At 44.5% G+C, this 9275-nt stretch overlaps 1 pseudogene; it reads left to right on the plus strand.

Annotated features, from left to right (window-relative positions):
• The first annotated feature begins 928 nt into the window (after nt 1-928).
• LOC120528750 lies at nt 929-4838 on the plus strand (annotated as a pseudogene).
• Nucleotides 4839-9275: the final 4437 nt, after the last annotated feature.

Consider the following 9275-nt stretch of genomic DNA (forward strand, 5'->3'; position numbering starts at 1 on the left):
CCACACTGGGACCCTAGGACTGAGTTTGAGAAGCACACTGCCACCATATATATCGGGGTAATTACATTCAAGGCATTCGTAGTCTGAATCACAATCTGATTGTATGGGTGGTTACTGTACCTATCAGGTAACGCTTGTGGTTGGTCAGCAAGTCGGCTAACATCTGCCACGGTGACCTCTTTCAGTTGCGAGAAGCAGATCATAGAATGGTTGAAATAGTTTTACTGTCAAATAATGCAAAGAGTATGTTAGCCGACTTCCTGACCAACCACAAGCGTTACCTGATAGGTAACTACCCATACAATCAGATTGTGATTCAGACTACGAGTGCCTTGAATGTAATTACCCCGATCTTCATACTGTCAAATAAACGAACCACACGCCATGGCGCAACGCAAGGGGCTTCGCCTCTAGCGCTGATGTCCAAGGTTCGATTCCCGAGAGGGGGTGCAGTGAGTGTGTACGCCTGATGACCCAGAATTAGGGTGAAACACGTGTCGCATACTCTGCATTATTTGGCAGTATTTCAACCATATATATATATATATTGTAACGATCTGGGAAAGAAAGTGCCACTGGGCAGAGTGTTTAATTATAAATAGTTAAAAGAAAAAGGGGGCAGAAACAACTGCCACTCTTAATAAAACAGCCTCTGGGGTGCTGGGAAGGTGGGGTGCTTGTATGTGGGTTGGGTTTTTTTTTTTTGTGTGGGGTGTATTTTGCTGTTTTTTTTCTGCTTCTTGTCCTGACTACGTTGTTGTTGCTCGGTTTGTTAAAAAGTAGGAAGGAGAGTGAATAAAAACAATTAATTGCTGCCACTTGCCTGCGGGATTTATTTGCCCATCTGGGAAGGGATATTACACTGGTGTCAGAAGTGGGACGAGGCATCCCATTGAGACGGCTGTTGCAAGAAACAGAGGACGTTAAAATGGCGGACAAAGAATTTCCCCCTCCACCTTGGTGGTTACTGCAGTGCAAAGAAGAACCCGAGGTCAAACATGAAGAACCGAGAGGCGCGAGGGAAAGCCATGATTTACCAAGGTTGAAACCGGAACGCTACGACGGGACGGGCAGCTGGGAAGCCTTTTGGAACAGGTTTGAAGTTGTTGCAGAGGCGAATAAGTGGGGAGTCAAGGATAGAGCAGTGCAGTTGGTGGCGGCGTTGGAAGGGGAGGCTTTGAAAATCCTTGACGATGTTCCGTGGGAGGATTTAACGGACTTAGGGCTGCTTTTAAAGGCCTTTGAGCGTCGTTTCGGGAGGACAGAAACCATATTAGTACTGCAAAAGCAACTGCACGAATGAACTCGGAGGTCTGGAGAACGTCTAGGAACATTTGCTTTTGAAGTGCAGGGACTGGTGGGGCGAGCCTATGCACATTTCCCCCGCAGGGTCCGGGACGAATTGGCACGTGACGCATTTCTCCATGGACTTGAACCTAAAGCGTTGCGCCACCACGCTCAACTTGCCCGACCAGCAACTCTAGAAGCAGCCCTCGAGCGGGCTGTAGAGTTTGAATTGGTATGTGAGGGGGAATCGACTTGTACAGAGGGTCGGGAGAGGGAGCGGGTAAGGATGTGCCGCCAGCCACCGCGCGACTATGTGTTGTGTCTGGGAGAGGAACCCTCAGGAGGAACTCCCCCGGTGGGACTAAACCTTATGAGAACATCAGCTACGGCCGCTACACCACCTACTTGCTGGTGCTGTGGCCAACCCAGGCATCTTCGTCGATTTTGTCCTTTCCGTCCAGCAACTATTCTGGGCTCCAGAGAAATGTCGGGAAACGGCCAGGGTTCGGAGTAAGCGGGACATTTCCGGACCCTTTAGTAGTCCTGCTGCAACTGGCAACAAATGCAGGCTGGGACGACTCGGTGATCCCAGTGGGACAGCTGGGCTGTGGAGATAATTGTCATTTGCCAGGTATTAAAGGAACCTCAGCGACAACAACTTAAGGATGTATTGGAGGAATTTGGAGACTGTTTCGCCACCTCTTCTAAGGACATCGGGCGAACTCACCTCGTCCACCATCACATCGACACGGGAGATGCGCACCCGATGAAACAACATCCGCGGCACATTCCCCTGGCACGACAGATCGAGGCAGATCGGTTGGTACTTGAGATGTTGAATTCTGTCATTATTGAACCATCAGATTCTCCTTGGTGCTCCCCTGTTGTTTTAGTTAAAAAGAAATCAGGAGAATGTCGTTTCTGTGTTGACTACCGCCGGTTGAATGCAGTTACGCGAAAAGATTCATATCCGCTTCCTAGAATCGACGAGGCCCTTGACCTGGTGTCTGGATCGCGTTGGTTCTCCACGCTAGATTTGAGAAGTGGCTACTGGCAGGTGGAGTTAGCCCTGGAAGCCAAGGAAAAAACTGCATTTTCAACCGGGGGTGGGTTTTGGCAGTTTCAAGTGCTCCCTTTCGAATTGTGCAATGCGCCAGCAACTTTTGAACGGCTAATGGACCGTGTCCTCTCGGGCATCCCTCATTCCAGTTGCCTGGTATATTTGGACAATGTGATGGCACATGGACCCACGTTTGAAACTGCTTTGCACTCCCTTAGAACTATACTAGCGAAATTGCGAGAAGCAGGACTTAAGCTACACCCTGATAAGTGCTAATTGCTGCACCGAGAAGTCACCTACTTGGGACACCGAGTAAGTGGAAGGGGGGTGGCCACAGAAGACAGCAAGACTCGAGCGATCTGCGACTGGCTGATTCCAGTTAATGTAGGGCAAATCCGGGGGTTCCTCGGATTGGCATCCTACTATCGGCGCTTTGTTCCTGGGTTCGCTACGGTGGCTGCTCCCCTTCACCGGCTAACAAAGAAGGGTCAGTATTTCCACTGGGGAGCAGAGGAACAGTCCACTTTCCAAGCTTTGAAAGATACCTTATGCCAGACTCCCATCTTAGCCCCACCTGACCCTGCCCTGCCTTTTGTTTTAGACACGGATGCCAGCAATGTAGGTCTAGGTGCCGTCTTGTCACAACCATACTCCCAGGGAGAACGAGTAGTTGCTTATTTCAGCCGAGCCCTAAGCAAAGAACAAAGAAACTACTGTGTCACACGGAGAGAGCTCCTGGCAGTAGTGGAAGCAATCCGGCATTTTCGACACTACTTACAAGGGACTGCATTTACACTGCGCAGCGATCATGCATCTTTACAATGCTTAATGTCTTTTAGGGAGCCAGAGGGGCAAGTGGCAAGGTGGCTGGAATGGCTACAGTCGTTTCAGTTTGAAATCCAACATCGGCAGGGGGTCAACATCACAACGCAGATGTGCTATCCCGCAGGCCATGTGCTCAGACAAACTGTGACTGCTGCCGCCGTCAGGAGGACCGAGAGCGAACAGGGGAGGTGAGACACAGTTGCTCAGTGTTAGCGCTGTCTAAGAGACAATGCGATTGGGGGTTTTGGAAGAACCAGGATCCAGAGATAAAGAAAGTTAGAGCCTGGATGACAGACAATCACCGACCTAGTTGGGAGAAGGTAGCCCCAGAGGATATGACTGTTAAGGGTCTCTGGGCCCAGTGGGACAATTTGACCATTCGGGATGGGGTGCTGATGAGAAGATGGCGAGCCCCTGCCACTGGAGAGATCACTTGGCAGGTGATAGTGCCAAAGGGGAAACAGGATGATGTTCTTAAGTCGGTGCATGGGGGTGTGGGGTCTGGCTACTTTGGGGTTAGTAAGACGCTGAAGTGGCTCCGACAGATGTTTTACTGGGGGCGGTGCCGACAAGATGTTGAAGATCACTGCCGCCGTTGCCCCCCTTCAACAATATCAAGTCGGTCTGCCTATGGAGCGGGTTGGAATAGACATATTGGGGCCTTTTCCCCATTCACGTCAGGGAAATAGGTACATCCTTGTTGGGGTAGACTATTTCTCCCAGTGGCCGGAGGCATACTCTATTCCTAGCCAAGATACGGAAACCGTGGCTACTGCCCTAGTTGAAGGCATGTTTAGTAGGTTTGGCATGCCGCTAGAACTCCATTCAGACCAGGGGCGTAATTTTGAAAGTAAAGTTTTTCATCATGTGTGCGATCTGCTACACATTGAAAAGCGCACCACCCGCTTCACCCCAGAGCGACGGTTTGGCCGAGCGATTCATCCGTACTTTATCAGCTCAGTTGGCTATGGTGGTAAACAAGGACCAACGCGACTGGGATCAGCAACTACCTTTGGTTCTCCTGGCATACCGGACAGCGGTCCAGGAGTCTACGCAGTGCACCCCTGCCATGTTGATGCTGGGCCGGGAATTGAGAACCCCAGCCTCTCTCGAGTATGGTTTGCCACCAGAAAGGGAAGAACATCAGTCTGGACCAGACTATGCCCGCTGTCTTCAGGACCGAATTGACAGGGCTCACGCGTTCGCACGGGACCATCTGCACAAGGCTGGCCTTACCCAAAAGCGGCATTATGACATCAGAGCCAGAGAACACCCGTACTCCTCCGGTGACCGAGTGTGGGTGTATAGTCCCCGACGGAAGAAAGGTCACTCCCCCAAACTTGACAGTGCATGGGTGGGCCCTTGCCAAGTGCTCGAGCGCGTGGGCGAAGTAGTGTACTGGGTGCAGATGTCACCAAGGGGACGTCGGGTGTTTCTGCATCAAGATCGGTTGGTGCCTTACCGGGGAAGGGTTTGTGCTGATGAAAGGATCGAAGCACCAGCCGACCGGGATGTAAACCAAGAACAGCCTGATTCAGCGCTGGAGATGGTGGGAACAAAAATGCCTTCTACAGACGACGTCACGCGTCCTGAGCGGCCCAGACGAGTCATCCGATTACCAGCTCGTTATCAACATTTTGAAGTGTCCTCGGGGGCAAGGAGCTAGTGGGGGGCAGTGTAACGATCTGGGAAAGAAAGTGCCACTGTGCAGAGTGTTTAATTATAAATAGTTAAAAGAAAAAAAAGGGGGGGGCTGGCAGAAACAACTGCCACTCTTAATAAAACAGCCTCTGGGGTGCTGGGAAGGTGGGGTGCTTGTATGTGGGTTGGGTTTTTTTTTTGTGTGGGATGTGTTTTGCTGTTTATTTCTGCTTCTTGTCCTGACTACGTTGTTGTTGCTCGGTTTGTTAAAAAGTAGGAAGAAGAGTGAATAAAAACAATTAATTGCCACCACTTGCCTGCAGGATTTATTTGCCTGTCTGGGAAGGGATATTACTATATATATATATATATATATATATATAAATAGAAAGTGAGCAGAATAAACTCAGCAATAACTCAGCAAAATTATTCATAGTTTGCACTGCTCTAAAAGAGACAGCAACTAGATCAGCACTTCTTCTCCAAATGCAATCAAAAAGTGTAACTCAATAAAACATTCTGAGCAGAAAATAGTGCAAAGGGCTGAATTTCCATCCCATGTTTTCTGAATTTGCTTATCCAATTTCCAGAGAACCAGATCCTTCACTAATGATACTCGGCCCTAGCACGACACACTCACACTCAGGGAGCTAAATTCAGAAATTAGGGAGACCAAGTGTGGACATGGAAAAAAAAAGAACAAACTCCATTATCCACAGCCACTTGGCTAGATGGCCACTGAGTTTACATGCCAGTGTAAAGGGTTAAGACAACTAGCACAGGCTTGCAAACAAATAAAGCAAGGCTTCTAGGTTTATTTAAAGCTGTGAGTGGCGCAAATGAAATGACATGCCCATGTTCGTCTTGCAGTATATGTACATGTCAAATTACAGCACTTATCAGATAATTTTTCTTTTGGCACATAATTTTGTCAGTTTGAGCCAATCCCAAGAAATATTAGGAGCCTCATTACTGAAGCATTTTATAATTATAAGGCAATCATCTGACACTTAATATATAACAGGACGCATTTTACTGGGTATAATTAGCAAACATATTCACTATTGCGTCTATCAAAATCATTGATAGCGCCTGTAATATGAATATTCTAAATATTTCCAGAATCACAAAAGCATCTGCTGGCTATACTTCGTTCCACAAAAAAAAATATGAAAGGATATCAAAGTGTTACCTTACAACCTTAAATCAAGCTTTAGTTTCTCTTTTGAGTCTAAATGGATGGATAGATAGATAGATAGATAGATAGATAGATAGATAGATAGATAGATAGATAGATAGATAGATAGATAGATAGATACTTTATTAATCCCAAGGGGAAATTCACATAATCCAGCAGCAGTATACTGATACAAAGAAACAATATTAAATTAAATAGTAATAAAAATGAAAAAAAATAAAATAAAATTAATGTTCGCATTTACTCCCCCGGGTGGAATTGAAGAGTCGCATAGTGTGGGGGAGGAACGATCTCCTCAGTCTGTCAGTGGAGCAAGACAGTGACAAAAGTCTGTCGCTGAAGCTACTCCTCTGCCTGGAGATGATCTTGTCAAGTGGATGCAGTGGATTCTTCATGATTGACAGGAGTTTGCTTAGTGCCCGTCTCTCTGCCACAGATGTTAAACTGTCCAACTTTAATCCTACAATGGAGCCTGCCTTCTTAACAAGTTTGTCCAGGCGTGAGGCGTCTTTCATCTTTATGCTGCCTCCCCAGCACACCACCACGTAGAAGAGGGCACTCGCCACAACCGTCTGGTAGAACATCTGCAACATCTTATTGCAGATGTTGAAGGATGCCAACCTTCTCATAAAGTATAGTCTGCTCTGACTTTTCTTACATAGAGCACCCTCTGTACACAGTCACCTCTGATGATCACAGGGTCAAAATGAGGCTGTTTTGTAACTGAAGGTAAAAGTTAATGAATGCTGTGTGAGCGGTAGTGTGCTCAATGGGAATAAGACCTAGCCAATAGCAGAGGAATATCAACAAAAATGGAGTGTTGTGGACTGATAAGGTGAGAAGAAGACTAATGCTGAGCTGTAAAGAAAGGCATAAAAATATTTTCTAGATTAGTAGTTGTAACCGTCTGCAATACACATGGGTGCAAAGGGCTGAGAGAGAACTAAGCTTGACATCATGCACACAGAAGTGTGCTGCTTGCAGCTGGTGAGCTGTCGCATCCAAAGATCTCACATTGTTCTACCTGATGGGAAACTACTTATGTCTTTGTAACCCAAAGGCCACTAGTTTGTGGCTTAGGCTGGCCAGTATCCATGCAGCAGACTGACACATTAGTTCATTGTAATCACATTCTAGTTGTAAACATGCAAGCCTACACTCAGTGAAAAACACTACTCAAAAATGAATTGAAATAAAAGTAAACCCGGTCAGCATGGTGGCACAGCAAGTAGTGCTGGCATCTCACAATGCCCTGAACTTGAATACATTACTAGGTTATTGTCCACACAGAGTGGGCCATGCTTCCTATGTTTATGAGATTTTCCTGCTGTTTTTTTTTTTTTACCCACATCCATAAAGATTTTTTTTAATGTTTGTGTGAATGGTTCATGTGATAAACTGGTGCCTACTCCAGGGCTGTTTTTGGACTTACACCAAGTGCTTGGCTTCAGGCCCCCCAGCAACCTTGAATTGTATTAATTGGGTTTATTTTACAATAAGCTTAAGCAATAAAACACAAGGAAAGTATGAAAAACAGCTTTGTAGTTGCTGCAAGGAATATGCAAACTTGAAAGAAACGTGTGAGGCAAGGAGAGACAGGTAAATTGTTTTCCCAACTCAAAATCTGTTTTTTTAACTTAACGCCTCAGACTATACTGTAACTGCACTCTTACTTTGACAAATGATGAACATTGAGAAGGTTAAAGGCTGCTATTTTTATTTTATCTGAAATTTATAAGATCTTTACTTTGCTTATTAGAAAGCTTATTGTTAATTTATTTAGTCATCTGATTTATGTGCATGTGAACACATCATCCCTGGCTCAAGTATTTTTTATTTTTCTTTCTTTAATACCTATTTTTTAGGTATTATTTTGCATATGTTACTATTCATTTTGTCTTTCCTGTCTGTTGCATTATTTTTGATGTCTACTGCGTGTTTTGGATGCCTATTATTATAATTGCTTTTTTTAAAAATCTTTTTTATATTTTGACTGTAGTTTTTGATTTGTTCTTGGATGTTTGACATTAATTTGTTTGCATTGAGGTTTGCCTTTTTAGGCATAGCTTTTTTGATACTTTTTTTTTTTTGTCTTGTTTTTGTTTTTTGAAAACAAATTCGTTAACCATAAGTGAACATTGTTTTGTTTTGTGGGCTAGGGGTTTTTCACTGGTCCTCTCTCCCATTTGCGGTTTACCAGCTTTACCTCTTTTAGGTCTTGTGGGCCATATAGGCTGCTTCTTGAGTTTGGGGTATGGCTGGCTTTAGTTTCTGTGCCTTGTAGATGCCTTGAGGCCTAGGTGTGAGAATACACCTGGGCGCCGAGTTTCAAGCAGATCATAACTTTACATTCACATTTATGTATTTTGGAAGACGCCTTTATACAATTATTTACATTTCTTGTCTTTTTCCAGTTAGAGTAAAGGCAGGTGAACTGACTTGCTCAGGGTCACACAACCTCAGGGTTTGAAGTCCAAAGCTTTAACCACTGTGCCACATTGCCTAAGTTCACAACAGATTTAAACTAAATATTTAATTCTATGATCTGAGCTAATTTTTAATAATTCGATCAGAAAGTTAGGAAATCTGGATGGTTTAGTCTACATTCATTTTTGTTTAAGTACAACATACATCTAACACTTTTTTTGTTTCAGGCATGATCAGCAACAGCTGGATACTTCCTTTATGTTACACTTGAGTCTTTATTGTGTCCGTATGGGTTTCCTCCAGGTGGTTAGGTGGACTGACATGGCTAATTGGGCCGAGTGAGTGTGTATGTGTGTGTTCACCCTGCACTTTGTACCCGATGCCTTCTGGGATAGGGTCCAGCTGCCCCACGACCCTGCCCTAGATACGCTGATAAAGAGCACGGATGGATTGATGGATGTTTTTCAACTTTTTTGTACATTTTCTAATGTTCGTCCATTCTCTTGTTTAGTTTTTGTTTATACTTATTGTAATGTTTGCAGTATTATATACTTAAATTAGGATCTTCAGGTATAATTGTTGCAATTGCATGTCTCACAATTATGGATTAACATTGAAATTTCAAAGTTTCAGATTTAAAAATCTCAAATAGAGAAAGAGAAACCACCCAACTCCTGGCTAAAAGTAAACAATGCATTTTAAGTCCCAAAATAAACCAAATAAATTCCAATAAAATCAAAATGCAAGAGTATTTTAAAAATCTGCAAAACAAAAGGTAAATTCAGAAATACAAAAGCAAGAATCAAATATAAGTAAAACAAAAATGATCAACAGACC

This window comes from Polypterus senegalus, chromosome 4, assembly GCF_016835505.1.
Source record: "Polypterus senegalus isolate Bchr_013 chromosome 4, ASM1683550v1, whole genome shotgun sequence".
Taxonomy (NCBI): domain Eukaryota; kingdom Metazoa; phylum Chordata; class Cladistia; order Polypteriformes; family Polypteridae; genus Polypterus; species Polypterus senegalus.